Genomic DNA, 18,700 nt, shown 5'->3' on the forward strand with positions numbered 1-18,700 from the left:
TAATTCTGAGACTTGCCCCTTAACTATATGCTTCAACAGGAATCACTTATCCAAACTGAATCAGCACTTGGCGACTTGAAGAAAAACTTATTCGATCAGCAGGATGCCCGGGCCAAGTCAGAAGAGAAGTATCAACTGATCTTATCTGAGATGGAGAAGCTAAAAGCCGACTTAAAAAGGGCTCAAGCTGATCAAGATGCTTTAACAAAGCGAGCAGAAAGAGCTGAAGCCAACTTGGATACTGTGCAACAGGAGCTGTCCGGCTTAAAGCGACATATCTCAAACATGGCGCAAGCCGTCTTCGGTAAAAACCAAATCTTGACCTTTGTAAACAATTAGCTTTATATAAATCGTTGACTATCATTATCTCTTAAAAAGGTCCGAGAGCCGCCAACCTTCAGGATGATTGCGTCCTGATGCTGAAGGCGATTTACACGTTGATGGAGCAGCTATATACAGGGAGTGTGCTGACTGTGAAAGCAGTGATGGGCGCCAAGGAACCTATAACATCAATAAAGAAGATGCTTGGCTGCTTATCCACTCTTCCTCCCCAAATTGGGGAGTTAACTCGGTCAGCCGCCCGGAAAGGAGCGCTGACTACACTGAGTTGGTGCTTAGAATATGCTCCAGAGATAAACCCAGAAGAAGTAGCGGCAGGCTTTCCTCAACTCAAGGATGATGGGTCAGAATTCACTGAAGAGGACTATCAACGTGTTGTCAAGGACTCCCGTTTGGCGGCGACTCAGCTTGCTGCAAGCCCAGATTTATCAAAATACCAAGCCGCCTATGACAACAAAAACAAGAAGGTTAATACGCCAACCTTTGTGACGACCAGCTTAACTCCGCGTCGACCCAAGAATCCATTTGACTTGGACGCAGATCTCTCATCAGTGCTGACCGATGAAGATGAGTTCGCCACGTTATCCAAGTGTAACTGGGTACTAGGTGACTTGCAAATTGAAGTTGGCCAAAGCTCGCAGCAGGCTGATCCAAGGGCATCAGCAGAATAACACCTCATTGATTTGGCCATGAGAGCCATGTAATAGGTCTCTTTAGGAATCAAAACTGCTTCTCTGATATCTTAAAAAACCCTTATGTCGCCCTTAAGGAATTTTGAAATGCTTGATCCGCTATTTGAGGATTTTATCATAACACTTGACCCGCCATTGAGGCGTTTTTATGATGCTTGATCCGCCATGGCTAGAGTGATTTTGATCATCAACCTGTTCTAAACTTGAAAACATATATCAAACCATCTCAGTGAGTAATAGGTGATAACAAATAGCAATAGCCCCAAGATATTTTGAGGCAAGTCAGAAAAAAAAGTCTGAAAAACCTGGTGGCAGTGCGAGGGAGGTAAAAAATAGCAATTTCATCGGCTCATAAGGTCGCGACAGGATAGGGCGAGTCAAAAAAACTCAAGCGCCACCCAAGGGAGGTAAAAAATAGAAATTTCGTTGGCTCATAAGGTCGCGACAGGATAGGGCGAGTCAAACAAGCTCAAGCGCCACCCAACGGAGACTTTTGTATCGAAAGCTCAAGTATTTAGACCGGCCGATCAGGCATAAGTCAAGCTTCAGTGAAGCGGGTTCAATGAACCAACGGTTTCTCTATTTTCCATGTGAGGAGCTTGCCGCTACCAGACATGTTTTAACCAAAGCAAGTTCAGGGTCCATTAGCGGAATAACTCGCCAAGAGTTCATGGGTCCATATGGCGATTCGGCCAACACATAGTCCAGTATAACCATTTGTAATGCAGTAATTTTTCGCAGGCCAAATGGGTAGTAAAGCTGATCTCAGTGAGAGGAAGCCCCCAAGTGACCTATGATTAAGGGATAGACCGTCATAGGATTGTAGAAGCGTATACGCTATTACCACAAAACGACTTGGGCATACACTGTCCTCAAGTAAGTCGGTCTAATCCACAGAATCATATAAGGCGCCTATGTTTGAATCGCGCGCTTGTGGCGACTTCGATCCTCTTTGGCTTATCAATACCCAGTTTTGTAATAAGCGCATCGTGGCGACTTAAGCTCTTTGATATGGATAGCGTCCATGTTTGGGCGACTTGTTGATAAAAGAATAAAGACCCATACCTCTCAATAAGTTGAATTAGCAGGAAAGCCCCCAAGTCGGGAGGCGTTTAATTCTATTGCTTTATAAGAAATGAAAAGCTTACAAAATGTAGAGCTTAAGAGCTCAAGTGTAATAAGGCCGCAAGTGGGCAATATTCCAGGGGCGAGTCGACTCAGCCTCCTGGGTTGGCCGGTTAGGCCGGAGATCCATCAGATAGTAAGATCCGCTGCGAAGATTTTTGCTGACGACGAACGGTCCTTCCCATGGTGGTGATAACTTATGCATGCCAGCGCGATCTTGTATCAGCCGAAGCACTAAGTCGCCTTCCTGAAAGGTTCGGCTCTTGACCCGGTGGCTGTGATAACGCCGTAAGTCCTGCTGATAGATGGCCGATCGGGCTGCAGCCAAATCGCGCGCCTCCTCTAAGGTGTCCAAGGAGTCTTGACGCGCCCGTTCGTTGTCTTGTTCCACATAAGCGGCGACTCTAGGCGAGTCATGCCTTATGTGAGTGGGAAGAACAACTTCTGCTCCATAAACCAGAAAGAAAGGGGTAAAACCCATGGACCGGTTCGGGGTGGTCCGGATGCTCCATAGCACAGAGGGCAACTCCTCAACCCAACACCCCGGGGTTCTTTCCAAGGGAACCATGAGTCGGGGCTTGATTCCCCGTAAAACTTCCTGGTTCGCCCGCTCCGCCTGTCCATTAGATTGTGGGTGGGCAACCGCACAAACATCAAGCCAGATATGCTCTCGACGGCAAAACTCCTGCATCGCCCCTTGAGACAGATTAGTGCCATTGTCTGTAATGATACTGTGCGGATATCCAAACCGGAAGATCAATTTTTGCAAGAATTTGACCGCCGTCTCCGCATCGCAAGCTCCAACAGGCTCTGCCTCAACCCACTTGGTGAATTTATCAACCGCCACCAGCAAATGGGTTTTCTTGTTGGATAACATTTTAAAGGGGCCAACCATGTCTAACCCCCAGACCGCAAAAGGCCAAGTGATGGGAATCATCCTTAGTTCTTGAGCTGGCACATGAGCCTGTCGCCCATAACGCTGGCATCCATCGCATCGACGAACTATCTCCTCTGCATCTGCATGAGCCGTCAACCAAAAGAAACAATGACGGAACACCTTTGAAACCAAGGAACGTGACCCGGCGTGATGCCCACAATCTCCGGAATGAATGTCATTTAGAATTATGCACCCTTCTTCGGAGGAAGCACATCGTTGAAAAACCCGGGAGGTACTTCGCTCATATAATTCGCCGTTGATGATCACCGTGGATTTGCTTCGCCGAACAATTTGGCGGGCCAACACTTCATCTGTAGGTAACTCGCCTCGGGCGAGATAGGCCAGATAGGGAAGAACCCAATCCGACGTAACATGGAGAGCCGCCAAGAACTGGGACTCAGGATCTGGTATCGCCAACTCCTCCTCTGATGGCAAACTCACGGAAGGATTATGCAAAGTATCCAGAAAAATATTAGGGGGAACCGGCTTTCACTGGGAACCGAGACGCGAAAGGGCATCAGCCGCCTCATTAAGGCATCGGTCAATGTGATCAACCTGATAGCCATGGAAATGACCCGCCACATCGGACACAGCCCTCCTGTAAGCCGCCATCACGGGGTCTCGAGAGTCCCAAGTGCCTGAAACTTGCTGAGCCACCAAATCAGAGTTGCCAAACATCTGACCCGCATAAGGTTCATCTCCTTGGTGAGTCGCAAGCCGTGAAGTAAAGCTTCGTATTCCGCAGCATTGTTGGTGCATGGAAACATGAGTCGGAGGACATAACAGAATTTGTCTCCTTGAGGAGATACCAGTACCACGCCAGCCCCCGAGCCTTCCAACTGTCTCAATCCGTCAAAATAAATAGTCCAGTATGTAAGATCAGGCCTGTCTTCCGGGACCTGTAACTCGGTCCAATCATTGACGAAATCAACCAAGGCCTGAGATTTGATAGCCGTGGGAGGGGTGTACCGCACGTGGTGCGGCCCAAGTTCAATCGCGCACTTGGCAATCCGCCCCGTTGCCTCCCGATTCTGGATGATGTCCCCGAGGGGAGCGGAACTAACCACCGTGATAGGATGCTCTTGAAAATGATGTTTAAGCTTTCGGCTTTCCATAAACACCCCATATACTAGCTTCTGCCAGTGTGGGTATCGCTGCTTGCAAAGAGTTAACACCTCGCTGATAAAATACACCGGGCGCTGCATAGGGTATTCCTTTCCTTCCTCCTTCCTTTCAACGACCACCACCACACTCACCGCTTTGGAGTTTGCCGCAATATATAAAAGCATGGGCTCTTTCTCAGTTGGGGTGGCCAGGACCGGCGGGTTGACCAGTTGTCGTTTCAAGGCTTCGAAAGCTTCATCGGCTTCATCTGTCCAAACAAAATAGTCAGATTTCTTTAGCAATTGATAAGGGGGAATCGACTTTTCTCCCAGGCGGCTTATGAAGCGACTTAAGGCCGCAATGCGACCCGCCATTCGTTGGACTTGATTAATATTTGCCGACTTCCCAAGATAGGTAACCCCTTCGATCTTGTCCGGGTTAGCTTCAATGCCGCGCTCAGACACCAGGAAGCCCAACAATTTCCCTGCAGGAACTCCAAAGACACACTTGGTGGGATTTAGCTTCATCTGATATACCCGCAGATTATCAAAAGTTTCCTTGAGATCTTCCAATAGCGTCTCCCTCCGGTGGGTTTTAACCACAATGTCATCGACATAGGCGTGAACGTTGCGTCCGATTTGGCCACGGAGGCAATTCTGGATGCAGCGCTGATAAGTCGCCCCTGCACTCTTGAGTCCAAATGGCATGGACACATAGCAAAAAGCCCCAAAGGGGGTTATAAAAGTTGTTTTCTCTTGATCCTCTACGGCCATCTTGATTTGGTAATATCCAGAATAAGCGTCCAAGAAGCACAAACGTTCGCATCCCGCCACCAAATCAATAATCTGGTCGATGCGGGGAAGAGCAAAAGGATCTTTTGGACAAGCTCTGTTGAGGTCCGTGTAATCAATGCACATACGGAAGGTACCATTCTTCTTGAGCACCAAAACTGGGTTAGCCAACCATTTGGGGTGGAAAACCTCCACGATGAATCCGGCGGCCAAGAGACGGGCAACCTCCTCCCCGATTGCCTTGCGTCGCTCCTCGTTGAACATACGAAGATATTGCTGGATCGGTTTTGCCTTTGGGTCAACATTAAGATGGTGCTCAGCGAATTCTCTTGGCACACCAGGCATGTCAGAAGGTTTCCATGCGAAGATGTCCCGATTCTCATGGATGAATTCGATGAGCGCGCTTTCCTATTTGGGATCCAGACCCGTCCCAATAGTGAACTGCTTGGTTGAGTCGCTAGGGACGAAATCCACCGTTTTAGTGTCGTCTGTTGGTTTGAACTTGAGGGGCGGCTCAGCATCTGTCGTTGGCTTTTTTAGGGGTGACATATCGGCCGGATCAGCATTGGCCTGGTGGTATTTGAGCTCCTCTGCAGCACAAGCGACTTCTGCGTAAGCCACATCCCCTTCTTCACATTCTCTTGCAATCCTCCTATCACCATCAACCGTGATGGGCCCTTTAGGGCCAGGCATCTTGAGCTTAAGGTAAACATAGCATGGGCGAGCCATGAAACGGGCGTAAGCCGGCCTCCCAAACAGCGCGTGATAGGGGCTTTTTAACTTGACCACCTCAAACATCAGCGACTCACTCCTGTAATTAGATGTTGTTCCGAACGCAACTGTGAGCCTGACTCGGCCTATGGGGTACGCCGATTTGCCTGGGATGATTCCGTGGAATACCGTGGTTGAAGGCATCAAATCTTTCTCCAATAGGTTCATCCTTTGGAAAGTGTCGAAGTACAAAATGTTGATGCTGCTGGCACCATCCATCAATACTTTTGACAAGGTATATCCCCCAACTTGGGGAGCCACGACCAATGCTATGTCGACGGGATTGTCAACTCTTGGCGGGTGATCCTCCCTACTCCATGATATGGTCTGCTCGGACCAGTGGAGGTATCTAGGGAGTGCCGGCTTAGACACACTGTTAGCTCGGTGACTCACCTTTTTATCACGCCTGCAAACATTGGTGGTGAAAACGTGGTACTGCCCATTGCTTAACGTCTTGGGATTGTTGAGGAAGCCGCCATTATCATCCTGGCCCTGCGAAGCCCCCTGTGGGGGTGGTTGCTGAAAAACTCCGGGCGGGTTATACCGTCACTGGTGATGCACCGGATACTGGCCACTGCTCGGCTGCGAGCCCCCCTGAGCCCCCCGTTCGGGGAAACCGCCAAAGGGGTTCTGACGCTAGTTGGGCGCCTCTGCCCGAAACTCCCGCATCATGTAGTAGTCCTCCCAGGTATGAGTCGCCGGGCCGTCTGCCATGGCGTGGTGCGGGCAGGGGCCTTTGAGTAACTCATTATAGTTGCGCGGCTTTTTGCCACAGTAACCCCTACTCTTCTTCTTGCGCTGGTTGCCATTATTGGTGTTGGAGTTGGCGACTAAGTTTGAAGACTCTTCCTGCTGCCTTCTCTTGCTATTTGCTCCCTGATTATGGCGGGCCCGTCCCTGGAACCGGGTATGATTTTTGGATGACTCGCCCTTTCTTGGTGAGTTAGTCTTGCCGCCATCCTCGCCGGGATCTTTGGTGTCGTCCGCCTCAGCGTACCTAGTGAGGGTATCCATTAGCTCCCCCATGTCTTGGACCTTTCGTTTGAGTCGCCCCAACTTCTGCACCAAAGGTTCATAGTGGCAATTCTGTTCGAGGATCAGCATAGCCTGAGCCCCCGTAATATCGTCTGACGAGTGAATGATTTCCGCGACCCACCGTGACCAGTGGTGGGCCGACTCATCCGGGGGTTGAACGCAGTGCTGTAGATCGACAATAGTCATTGGACACTTGCAGGTTCCTCGGAAGTTTTTGATGAAGCGCTCTTTCAATTCAGCCCAAGTCTGGATGGAGTTGGGAGGTAAGTTTTTTAACCAAGTACGCGTTGTCCCTTCGAGCATCATTGTGAAGTATGTGGCGCAAACTGCTTCGTTTACGTCGAGCATGTCCATGGCGATTTCATAACTCTCGACCCACGACGCCGGCTCAAGGTCCGGAGTGTAGTTAGGCACCTTTCTTGGCCCTTTAAAATCCTTGGGCATTCTCTCATTGCGAAGGGCAGGGGCCAAGCACGGCACCCCCACTCGTCCGCCGCTCCCGACAAGAGGGGCTGGGGCGACTTGGATCTCCGGATGATCCCGGCCTGCCGGGTCTTGATGATCAGGCAAGTTGTCCTAGGGGATGAGCCGCGGTCCGCTGTTTACAGCGGGCTGGTCCTCTGGCAGACTCCTGGTGCGGCTTGCGTGAGGAGTGGAATGCAGCCTATCTAGGCTATGTGAGAACTGGGCGTTTTGAACCACCGCCGTCTTCAACATCTCAATGGCGTTCCTTGCCTCTATCTCGGCAGGAGTGTTGCCGTGAATCGGAAGGGATTCCAAATGGCGAGTGGCCGCAAGGACGTTGTCCACCGGGATGGAAAAGTGACCTTGAGGTGTCCGGAATCGGGGGACGCGATCCACAACTAGCTGGACCGGCGGGATAGGCAGCTCGCCCGGTCCTCCCAGTTTGAAATATGCCCTAGAGGCAATAATAAATTAGTTATTATTATATTTCTTTGTTCATGATAATCGTTTATTATCCATGCTATAATTGTATTGATTGGAAACACAGTGCATGTGTGGATACATAGACAAAACACTGTCCCTAGTAAGCCTCTAGTTGACTAGCTCGTTGATCAAAGATGGTCAAGGTTTCCTGACCATAGGCAAGTGTTGTCACTTGATAACGGGATCACATCATTAGGAGAATCATGTGCTGGACTAGACCCAAACTAATAGACGTAGCATGTTGATCGTGTCATTTTGTAGCTACTGTTTTCTGCGTGTCAAGTATTTGTTCCTATGACCATGAGATCATATAACTCACCGACACCGGAGGAATGCTTTGTGTGTATCAAACATCGCAACGTAACTGGGTGACTATAAAGATGCTCTACAGGTATCTCCGAAGGTGTTCGTTGAGTTAGTATGGATCGAGACTGGGATTTGTCACTCCGTGTGACGGAGAGGTATCTCGGGGCCCACTCGGTAATACAACATCACACACAAGCCTTGCAAGCAATGTCACTTAGTGTAAGTTGCGGGATCTTGTATTACGGAACGAGTAAAGAGACTTGCCGGCAAACAAGATTGAAATAGGTATGCGGATACTGACGATCGAATCTCGGGCAAGTAACATACCGAGGGACAAAGGGAATAACATACGGGATTATATGAATCCTTGGCACTGAGGTTCAAACGATAAGATCTTCGTAGAATATGTAGGATCCAATATGGGCATCCAGGTCCCGCTATTGGATATTGACCGAGGAGTCCCTCGGGTCATGTCTACATAGTTCTCGAACCCGCAGGGTCTGCACACTTAAGATTCGATGTTGTTTTATACGTATTTGAGTTATATGGTTGGTTCCCGAATGTTGTTCGGAGTCCCGGATGAGATCACGGACGTCACGAGGGTTTCCGGAATGGTCCGGAAACGAAGAGTGATATATAGGATGACCTCATTTGGTTACCGGAAGGTTTTCGTGCAATACCGGAAAAGTTTCGGGCTCATCGATAGTGTACTCGGAGTGCCGGGAGGGGTGCCGGGGACCATCAGGAGGGGTGTTACTCCCCAAGCGGTCTCATGGGCTATGGGAAGAGATAAACCAGCCCCTAGTGGGCTGGAATAAGTTCCCACTAAGGCCCATAAGGTTTGAGAAGGAAAAAACACAAGGTGGAAAGAGTTTCCAAGTGGGAAGGTGGAATCCTACTCCAAGTAGGATTGGAGTAGGACTCCTCCACCTCCAATTTCGGCCAAACCTTTAGGTTTTGAGGCTGCCTCCTCCCCTCCCTCCCTCCTATATATAGTGGGGTTTTAGGGCTGATTTGAGACAACTTTACCACGGCAGCCCGATCACATATCTCCACGGATTTTCCTCTAGATCGTGTTTCTGCGGAGCTCGGGCGGAGCCTTGCTGAGATTAGATCACCACCAACCTCCGGAGCGCCATCATGCTGCCGGAGAACTCATCTACCTCTCCGTCTCTCTTGCTGGATCAAGAAGGCTGAGATCATCGTCGAGCGATACGTGTGCTGAACGCAGAGGTGCTGTCCGTTCGGCACTAGATCGTGGGACTGATCGCGGGACGGTTCGCGGGGTGGATCGAGGGACGTGAGGACGTTCCACTACATCAACCGCGTTCACTAACGCTTCTGCTGTGCGATCTACAAGGGTACATAGATCGAATATCCCCTCTCGTAGATGGACATCACCATGATAGGTCTTCGTGCGCGTAGGAAATTTTTTGTTTCCCATGCGACGTTCCCCAACAGTGGCATCATGAGCTAGGTTAATGCGTAGATGTAATCTCGAGTAGAACACAAAAGATTTTGTGGGCGGTGATGTGCGTTTTTCTGCCCTCCTTAGTCTTTTCTTGATTTCGCGGTATTGTTGGATTGAAGCGGCTTGGACCGACATTACTCGTACGCTTACGAGAGACAGGTTTCATCGCTACGAGTAACCCCGTTGCTCAAAGATGACTGGCAAGTGTCAGTTTCTCCAACTTTAGTTGAATCAGATTTGACCGAGGAGGTCCTTGTATAAGGTTAAATAGAAATTCATATATCTCCGTTGTGGTGTTTGCGTAAGTAAGATGCGATCCTACTAGATACCCATGGTCACCACGTAAAACATGCAACAACAAAATTAGAGGACGTCTAACTTGTTTTTGGAGGGTATGCTTGTGATGTGATATGGCCAACGATGTGATGTGATATATTGGATGTATGAGATGATCATGTTGTAATAGATAATATCGACTTGCACGTCGATGGTACGGCAACCGGCAGGAGCCATAGGGTTGTCTTTAAACTAACGTTTGTGCTTGCAGATGCGTTTACTATTTTGCAAGGACGTAGCTTTAGTAGTAATAGCATGAGTAGCACGACAACCCCGATGGCGACACGTTGATGGAGATCATGGTGTGGCGCCGGTGACAAGAAGATCGTGCCGGTGCTTTGGTGATGGATATCAAGAAGCACATGATGATGGCCATATCATGTCACTTATGAATTGCATGTGATGTTAATCCTTTATGCACCTTATCTTGCTTAGAACGACGGTAGCATTATGAGGTGATCTCTCACTAAAATTTCAAGACGAAATTGTGTTCTCCCCGACTGTGCATCGTTGCGACAGTTCTTCGTTTTGAGACACCACGTGATGATCGGGTGTGATAGACTCAACGTTCACATACAACGGGTGCAAAACAGTTTCACACGCGGAACACTCGGGTTAAGCTTGACGAGCCTAGCATGTGCAGACATGGCCTCGGAACACATGAGACTGAAAGGTCGAGCATGAATCGTATAGTTGATATGATTAGCATAGAGATGCTTACCACTGAAACTATTCTCGACTCACGTGATGATCGGACTTGAGATAGTGGATTTGGATCATGTACCACTCAAATGACTAGAGAGATGTACTTTTTGAGTGGGAGTTCTTAAGTAATATGATTAATTGAACTAATTGTCATGAACATAGTCTAATGGTCTTTGCGAATTACGATGTAGCTTGCGCTATAGCTCTACTGTTTTTATATGTTCCTAGAGAAAATTTAGTTGAAAGTTGATAGTAGCAAACTTTGCAGAGGATTGTCCTCGTTGCTGCGCAGAAGGCTTATGTCCTTAATGCACCACTCGGTATGCTGCACCTCGAGCGTCGTCTGTGGATGCTGCGAACATCCGACATACACATTTCTGATGACTACACGATAGTTCAGTACAAAATACTTAATGGCTTAGAAGCAAGGCGCCGAAGAGGTTTTCAAACGTCACGGAACATAAGAGATGTTCTAAAGAGATGAAATTGTGATTTCATGCTTGTGCCCTTGTTAAGAGGTACGAGACCTCTGACAAGATTCTTTGTCCACAAAGTAAGGGAGAAAAGCTCAATCGTTGAGCGCGTGCTCAGATTATCTGAGTACGACAATCTCTTGAATCAAGTGGGAGTTAATCTTCCAGATGAGATAGTGATGGTTCTCCAAAGTCACTGCCACCAAGCTGTGAGAGCTTCGTGATGAACTATAACATATCAAGGATAGATACAATGATCCTTGAGCAATTCGCGATGTTTGACACTGCGAAAGTAGAAATCAAGAAGGAGCATCAATAGTTGATGGTTAGTAAAACCACTAAGTTTCAAGAAACGCAAGGGCTAGAAGGGATACTTCGTGAAACGGCAAAACAATTGCTGCACTAATGAAGAGACCCAAGATAAAACCCAAACCCGAGACTAAGTGCTTCTGTAATGAGGGGAACAGTCACTGAGGCGGAGCAACTCTAGATACTTGGTAGATAAGAAGGCTGGCAAAAGTCGAAAGAAGTACATTTGATATACATGATGTTGATGTGTACTTTACTAGTACTCCTGGTAGCACGAGGGTATTGGATACCGGTTCGGTTGCTAAGTGATTAGTAACACGAAATGAAAGCTACGACATAAACGGAGACTAGCTAAAGGCGAGGTGACGATACGTGTTGGAAGTGTTTCCAAGGTTGATATGATCAAACGTCGCACGCTCCCTCTACCATCGGGATTGGTGTTAAACCTAAATAATTGTTATTTGGTGCTTGCGTTAAGCATGAACATGATTGGATCGTGTTTATTGCAATACGATTATTCATTTAAAGAGAATAACGGTTACTCTATTTGCTTGAATAATCACCTTAAATGGTTTATTGAATCTCAATTATAGTGTTACACATGTTCATGATATTGGTGCCAAAAGATACGAGGTAATGATGATAGTACCACTTACTTGTGGCACTGCCACTTGAGTCATGTTGGTATAAATTGCATGAAGAGGCTCCATGCTGATGGATCTTTATACTCACTTGATTTTGAATCACTAGTGACATGCAAATCATACCACATGAGCAAAGCCTTGTTTTCATTGAGATGAAACAAGATAGTAACTTGTTGGAAGTGATACATTTTGATGTATGCAGTCCAATGGGTGTTGAGGCACGCAGTGGATATCATTATGTTCTTACTTCAATGACGATTTGAGTAGATACAAGAGTATTTACTTAATGAATCACAAGTCTGAAATATTGAAAAGTTCAATTCTGTTTCGGAGTGAAGTTCGTCGTAACAAGAGGATAAACTGTCTACGATATGATCATAGAAATGAATATCTGAGTTACGAGTTTTGGTACGCAGTTAAGACAATGTGGAAATTGTTTCGCAGTTCATGCCACCTGGAACATCATAGTGTGATGATGTGTGTGAACGTCATAGCCACACACTATTTGGTATGGTGCATGCTATGATGTCTCTTATCGAATTACCACTATCGTTTATGGGTTATGCATTAGAGACAACCGCATTCACTTTAAATAGGGCACCGCGTGTTTCCGTTGAGATGACACGGTATAGACTGAGGTTTAGAGAAATCTAAACTATCGTTTCTTGAAAGTTTGGGGCTTCGACACTTATGTGAAAAAGTTTCAGTCTGATAAGCTCGAACCCAAAGCGGATAAATGCATCTTCATAGGATATCCAAAACAGTTGGGTACATCTCCTATCTCAGATCCAAAAGCAAAGTGTTTGTTTGTAGAAACGGATCCTTTCTCGAGGAAAGGTTTCTCTCGAAAGAATTGAGTGGGAGGGTGGTAGAACTTGATGAGGTTATTGAACCATCACTTCAACCAGTGTGTAGCAGGGCACAGGAAGTTGTTCCTGTGGCGCCTACACCAAATGAAGTGAAAGCTGATGATGGTGATCATCGAGCATTGGATCAAGTTACTACAAACCTCGTAGGTTGACAAGGTCGCGTACTGCTGCAGAGTGGTACGGTAACCCTGTCTTGGAGGACATGTTGTTGAGCAACAGTGAACCTACGAGTTATGGAGAAAGCAATGGTGGGCCCGGATTCCAACAAATGGGTGGAAGCCATGAAATCCGAGAGAGGATCCATGTATGAAAACAAAGTGTAGACTTTCTCACTCGTAGCGATGCTAAAAGTCTGTTAGAATTAGGTTAGTAGTTTCTGCATTATTTATGAAATATTGCACATAGGATGTCAAAACATTGTTTCCTCGATGGTTTCCTTGAGCAAACATTGTATGTGATACAACCAGGAGGTTTTGTCGATCCTAAAGATACTAGCAAGTATGCAAGCTCCAGCGATCCTTCAATGGACTGGTGCAAGCATCTCGGAGTTGGAATATACACTTTGATGAGATGATCAAAGATTTTGGGTTTGTACAAGGTTTATGAGAAACTTGTATTTCCAAAGAAGTGAGTGGGAGCACTATAGAATTTCTGATAAGTATATGTGGTTGACATATTGTGGATCAGAAGTAATGTAGAATTTCTGTAAAGCATACAAGGTTGTTTGAAAGGAGTTTTTCAAAGGAATACCTGGATTGCGCTACTTGAACGTTGAGCATCAAGGATCTATGGAGATAGATCGAATGCGCTTAATAGAAGTTTCAACAAGATGCATACCTTGACAAGTTTTTGAAGGAGTTCAAAATAGATCAACAAAGAAGGAGTTCTTGGTTGCGTTGTAAGGTGTGAATTTGAGTAAGACTCAAAGCCCGACCCGGGCAGAATAAAGAGAATAGACGAAGGTCGTCTTCTATGCCTTGGTCGTAGAATCTGAAGTATGCCATGCTGGGTACCGCACCTGATGTGTGCCTTGACTCAAAGTCTGTTGAGAGGTACCGAGAGTGATCCATGATTGAATCACTAGCAGTGGTCAAAATTTATCCTTAGTAACTGATGGACTAAGGAATTTTTCTCGATTATGGAGGTGGTTAAAGAGTTCGTCATAAAGGGTTACGTCGATGCAAGCTTTGACACTAATCCGAATAACTATGAGTAGTAAAACGGATTCGTATAGTAGAGTAGATATTTGGAGTATTTCCAAATAGCACATAGTAGCAGCATCTATAAGATGACATAAAGATTTGTAAACAACACACGAATCTGAAAGTTTCAGAATCGTTGACTAAAACCTCTCTCACGAGCAAGACGTGATCAGACCCCATAACTATATGGGTGTTGGATTCGTTGGAATCACATGGTGATGTGAACTAGATTATTGACTCTAGTGCAAGTGGGAGACTGTTGGAAATATGCCCTAGAGGCAATAATAAATTAGTTATTATTATATTTCTTTGTTCATGATAATCATTTATTATCCATGCTATAATTGTATTGATTGGAAACACAGTGCATGTGTGGATACATAGACAAAACACTGTCCCTAGTAAGCCTCTAGTTGACTAGCTCGTTGATCAAAGATGGTCAAGGTTTCCTGACCATAGGCAAGTGTTGTCACTTGATAACGGGATCACATCATTAGGAGAATCATGTGATGGACTAGACCCAAACTAATAGACGTAGCATGTTGATCGTGTCATTTTGTTGCTACTGTTTTCTGCGTGTCAAGTATTTGTTCCTATGACCATGAGATCATATAACTCACTGACACCAGAGGAATGCTTTGTGTGTATCAAACGTCGCAACGTAACTGGGTGACTATAAAGATGCTCTAAGGTATCTCTGAAGGTGTTCGTTGAGTTAGTATGGATCGAGACTGGGATTTGTCACTCCGTGTGACGGAGAGGTATCTCGGGGCCCACTCGGTAATACAACATCACACACAAGCCTTGCAAGCAATGTGACTTAGTGTAAGTTGCGGGATCTTGTATTACGGAACGAGTTAAGAGACGTGCCGGTAAACGAGATTGAAATAGGTATGCGGATACTGACGATCGAATCTCGGGCAAGTAACATACCGAAGGACAAAGGGAATAACATATGGGATTATATGAATCCTTGGCACTGAGGTTCAAACAATAAGATCTTCGTAGAATATGTAGGATCCAATATGGGCATCCAGGTCCCGCTATTGGATATTGACCGAGGAGTCCCTCGGGTCATGTCTACATAGTTCTCGAACCCGCAGGGCCTGCACACTTAAGGTTCGATGTTGGTTTATACGTATTTGAGTTATATGGTTGGTTACCGAATGTTGTTCAGTGTCCCGGATAAGATCACGGACATCGCGAGGGTTTCCGGAATGGTCCGGAAACGAAGAGTGATATATAGGATGACCTCATTTGGTTACCGGAAGGTTTTTGTGCATTACAAGAAATGTTTCGGGCTCATCGGTAGTGTACTGGGAGTGCCGGGAGGGGTGCCGGGGACCATCAGGAGGGGTGTCACGCCCCAAGGGGTCTCATGGTCTATGGGAAGAGATAAACCAGCCCCTAGTGGGCTGGAATAAGTTACCACTAAGGCCCATAAGTTTTGAGAAGGAAAAAACACAAGGTGGAAAGAGTTTCCAAGTGGGAAGGTCGAATCCTACTCCAAGTAGGATTGGAGTAGGACTCCTCCACCTCCAATTTCGGCCAAACCTTTAGGTTTTGAGGCTGCCTCCTCCCCTCCCTCCCTCCCTCCTATATATAGTGGGGTTTTAGGGCTGATTTGAGACAACTTTGCCACGGCAGCCCGACCACATATCTCCACGGTTTTTCCTCTAGATCGCGTTTCTGCGGAGCTTGGGCGGAGCCCTGCTGAGATTAGATCACCACCAACCTCCGGAGCACCGTCACGCTGCCGGAGAACTCATCTACCTCTCTGTCTCTCTTGCTGGATCAAGAAGGCCGAGATCATCATCGAGCTGTACGTGTGCTGAACGCGGAGGTGCCGTCCGTTCGGCACTAGATCGTGGGACTGATCGCGGGACGGTTCGCGGGGCGGATCGAGGGACGTGAGGACGTTCCACTACATCAACCGCGTTCACTAACGCTTCTGCTGTGCGATCTACAAAGGTACGTAGATCGAATATCCCCTCTCGTAGATGGACATCACCATGATAGGTCTTCGTGCGTGTAGGAAAATTTTTGTTTCCCATGCGACGTTCCCCAACGCTCCCCCGGGGCGGCTCCCGTCCCGGGAGTTCGTGGAGTGTCGAACAGGCGGGTCGGGTTGAGATCAGGGGGCAGGCGACCCTGGTGCCTCCGCTGATGGACGGCGTCAGATGGTGCCTTTCGAGCCGCCAGTTGTCAGTATTTAAGCGAGCTATCTCAGCGTTAATTTGAGCTTGCCGGGTCTCGATCCTGCCGAACTCCACCTTGGCATCCCGCTGAGCCTTTGCCACTGCTTCTGTTAGTTTCGTCAATTCCGTGTTTACTGCCTCCTGGTTTTCCGGTGTGATGGGGGTCGCCATGAGCCTTGTAATTTCCGCTGCTAATTCCACCAAGATAGCGGTCGGGCTTCTAGACGTCTCGCCGGTTCCATCTCCGCCTGCCGGGTTTGGCGAGGGTTGAGTCGCCCCAGCCATGTAAACGACGATCTGACGGCGAGTTCGGTCAAGAACTTCGGGGTCCATGGCCAGCGACAAGCCCCCAAGGCAGTCCCCATGTAGAGATTGGATTGAATCCGAATCGCCCATGGACGATTCGTCGTCGGTGTTGACCGACATGGTTGTCTAGGTCGCTGAGTGTTCTGGCTCCTCAGATCCCTGCATGAATCCAACAAAGACCGGGCAGGTTAGGCTTGGCGTCACGACCGGACGGACGTACCTGGCCGGCTCGACAATGTCAGAGGAGGTGTCCGGCTCAGGCACGGGCAATCCACTCATGCCGATGAAAACGCTGATCTTGCCGAAGGGGACCCTGTAACCAGATTCGATCGAATCCGCCTCGGGCCCCCATAGCGAGTTGTTGATGTAGTACTTCCCACGGCGGCTCCGAGTCATGAGCCCCTTTACGTAGCTCCCAAACCCTGGTAGGGCTCCCTTTGAGAACTCAACTGCACCGTGCGCAGGCCCCACGGTGGGCGCCAACTGTCGTGGTTTTGTAACGGCAGATGTCCTCGTGAAAGGACTTAGTATTGGAGCCATCGCACCTTGGTGGCGACTCAAAGGGGTTGAACGGGAGTAAGACGGTGATTTACCAAGGTTCGGCCCCTCGTGAGGAGGTAAAAGCCTACGCCCTGCTTTGTGTTGTATTGATGGAGTTTCGATTACAAGGAGGGCGTAACTCGCCAGGCCTAGCACTCGATGATTTCTAACCTGCCCTCTTCTTCCTTGGGACTCGCCTTTATATACAGGTCGAGTCCCTAGGGTTTACAAGGGTCCTTTCCTTTATACAAACCGTGACACTTACGATCTCTAAGTCGCCACCTTTACAAAGCTTGGAGGCCTTCCCTGTCATGGACTCCTTCCGGAAGTTGTAAACCGCCATACAACCTTCGGTCCTACTAGGCCAAGGCCCGAACCATATTTTAGATGAATCGCCAGATTTGGTGACCCGGCCCAACTATGGCAGGTTATCAACAGATAATATCCCCAACACCGAAGAAAAATATTAACCTTTGCTTGCTTAGCTTGTCACTAGATTGCATATCCACTATCTAGTTTGCTTTCCTTTCGTGTTACTTTGCTTGCTTGGTCACCATCTATCAAGATATATTTTACACTATCTCTTACTACCAATGGATGTAATAAATAGAAGGTTCCATGAAGACCTTCATGACTTTGCAATATGAGCACATGCAATAAATTCTTTGCTTCTGAAGTAAAGGAACACTCAATTCTGTTAGATGCTACAAGTAAACAACTTGATGAAATTAATAACGAAGTGTCTAGCCTCCAATCACAAGTTGCTCACACTAAAGAGTTATTAGGAAAAAATCTCCGATATGAAAACCACTCTAGTAAATAGGATGGCTGCTAAACCAAAATCTTTCCCTATCACAAATCATGGTGAAGATCTTAAAATGATTGGTACTTCTCCTATTGAATATTTCTTTACTTCTCTCAAAGTTAATGATAAAGGGTCTGAAGATGAGTCAACTCTAGTAAAGGAGTGTCCCATTTGATTGGAGGGTGATGATTTTATCGCTAAAACTAAAAAAGTGGGATTGGAGAGGTCAAAACATTAATTAGTGATGTGCCCACTATCTTGGATTACACAGTATTTCCATACAAATTCCTTAGATTTTCCTAAATCTTCAGAAGTTTTGGAGTTACATAAGTATAGGTTCATTACATATTACTACAGACTGTTCTGTTTCTGTCAGATTCTGTTTTTTGCATGTGCAGTTTGCTTGTTTTGATGATGCTATGGATTGTATCAGGGGGTATAAGCCATGGAGGAGTTAATATATAGTACTCTATGCTAAAATAAAATAATAATCAACTCATAAAAGCACCTTAAAGTATTTGATATGTTGCTTATACTAACGGATCTCACAAAGTTTTGTTGAGTTTTATGTGATTGAAGTTTTCAAGTTTTTGGTATTGTCCTGATGACAAAGAATTAAAGAGCACAAAAAGCCTAAGCTTGGGTATTCCCAAGACACCCCAAGGTAATATTCTAGGAAGACTCAAGCGACTAAGCTTGGGGATGCCCCCGAAGGCATCCCCTCTTTTCGTATTGATACGTCCATTTTGCATCATGCTTTCATGTTGATATTTATTGCTTTTTGGGCTGTTATA

The sequence above is a fragment of the Hordeum vulgare genome, chromosome 3H (genome assembly GCF_904849725.1).
Source record: "Hordeum vulgare subsp. vulgare chromosome 3H, MorexV3_pseudomolecules_assembly, whole genome shotgun sequence".
In the NCBI taxonomy this organism is placed as follows: domain Eukaryota; kingdom Viridiplantae; phylum Streptophyta; class Magnoliopsida; order Poales; family Poaceae; genus Hordeum; species Hordeum vulgare.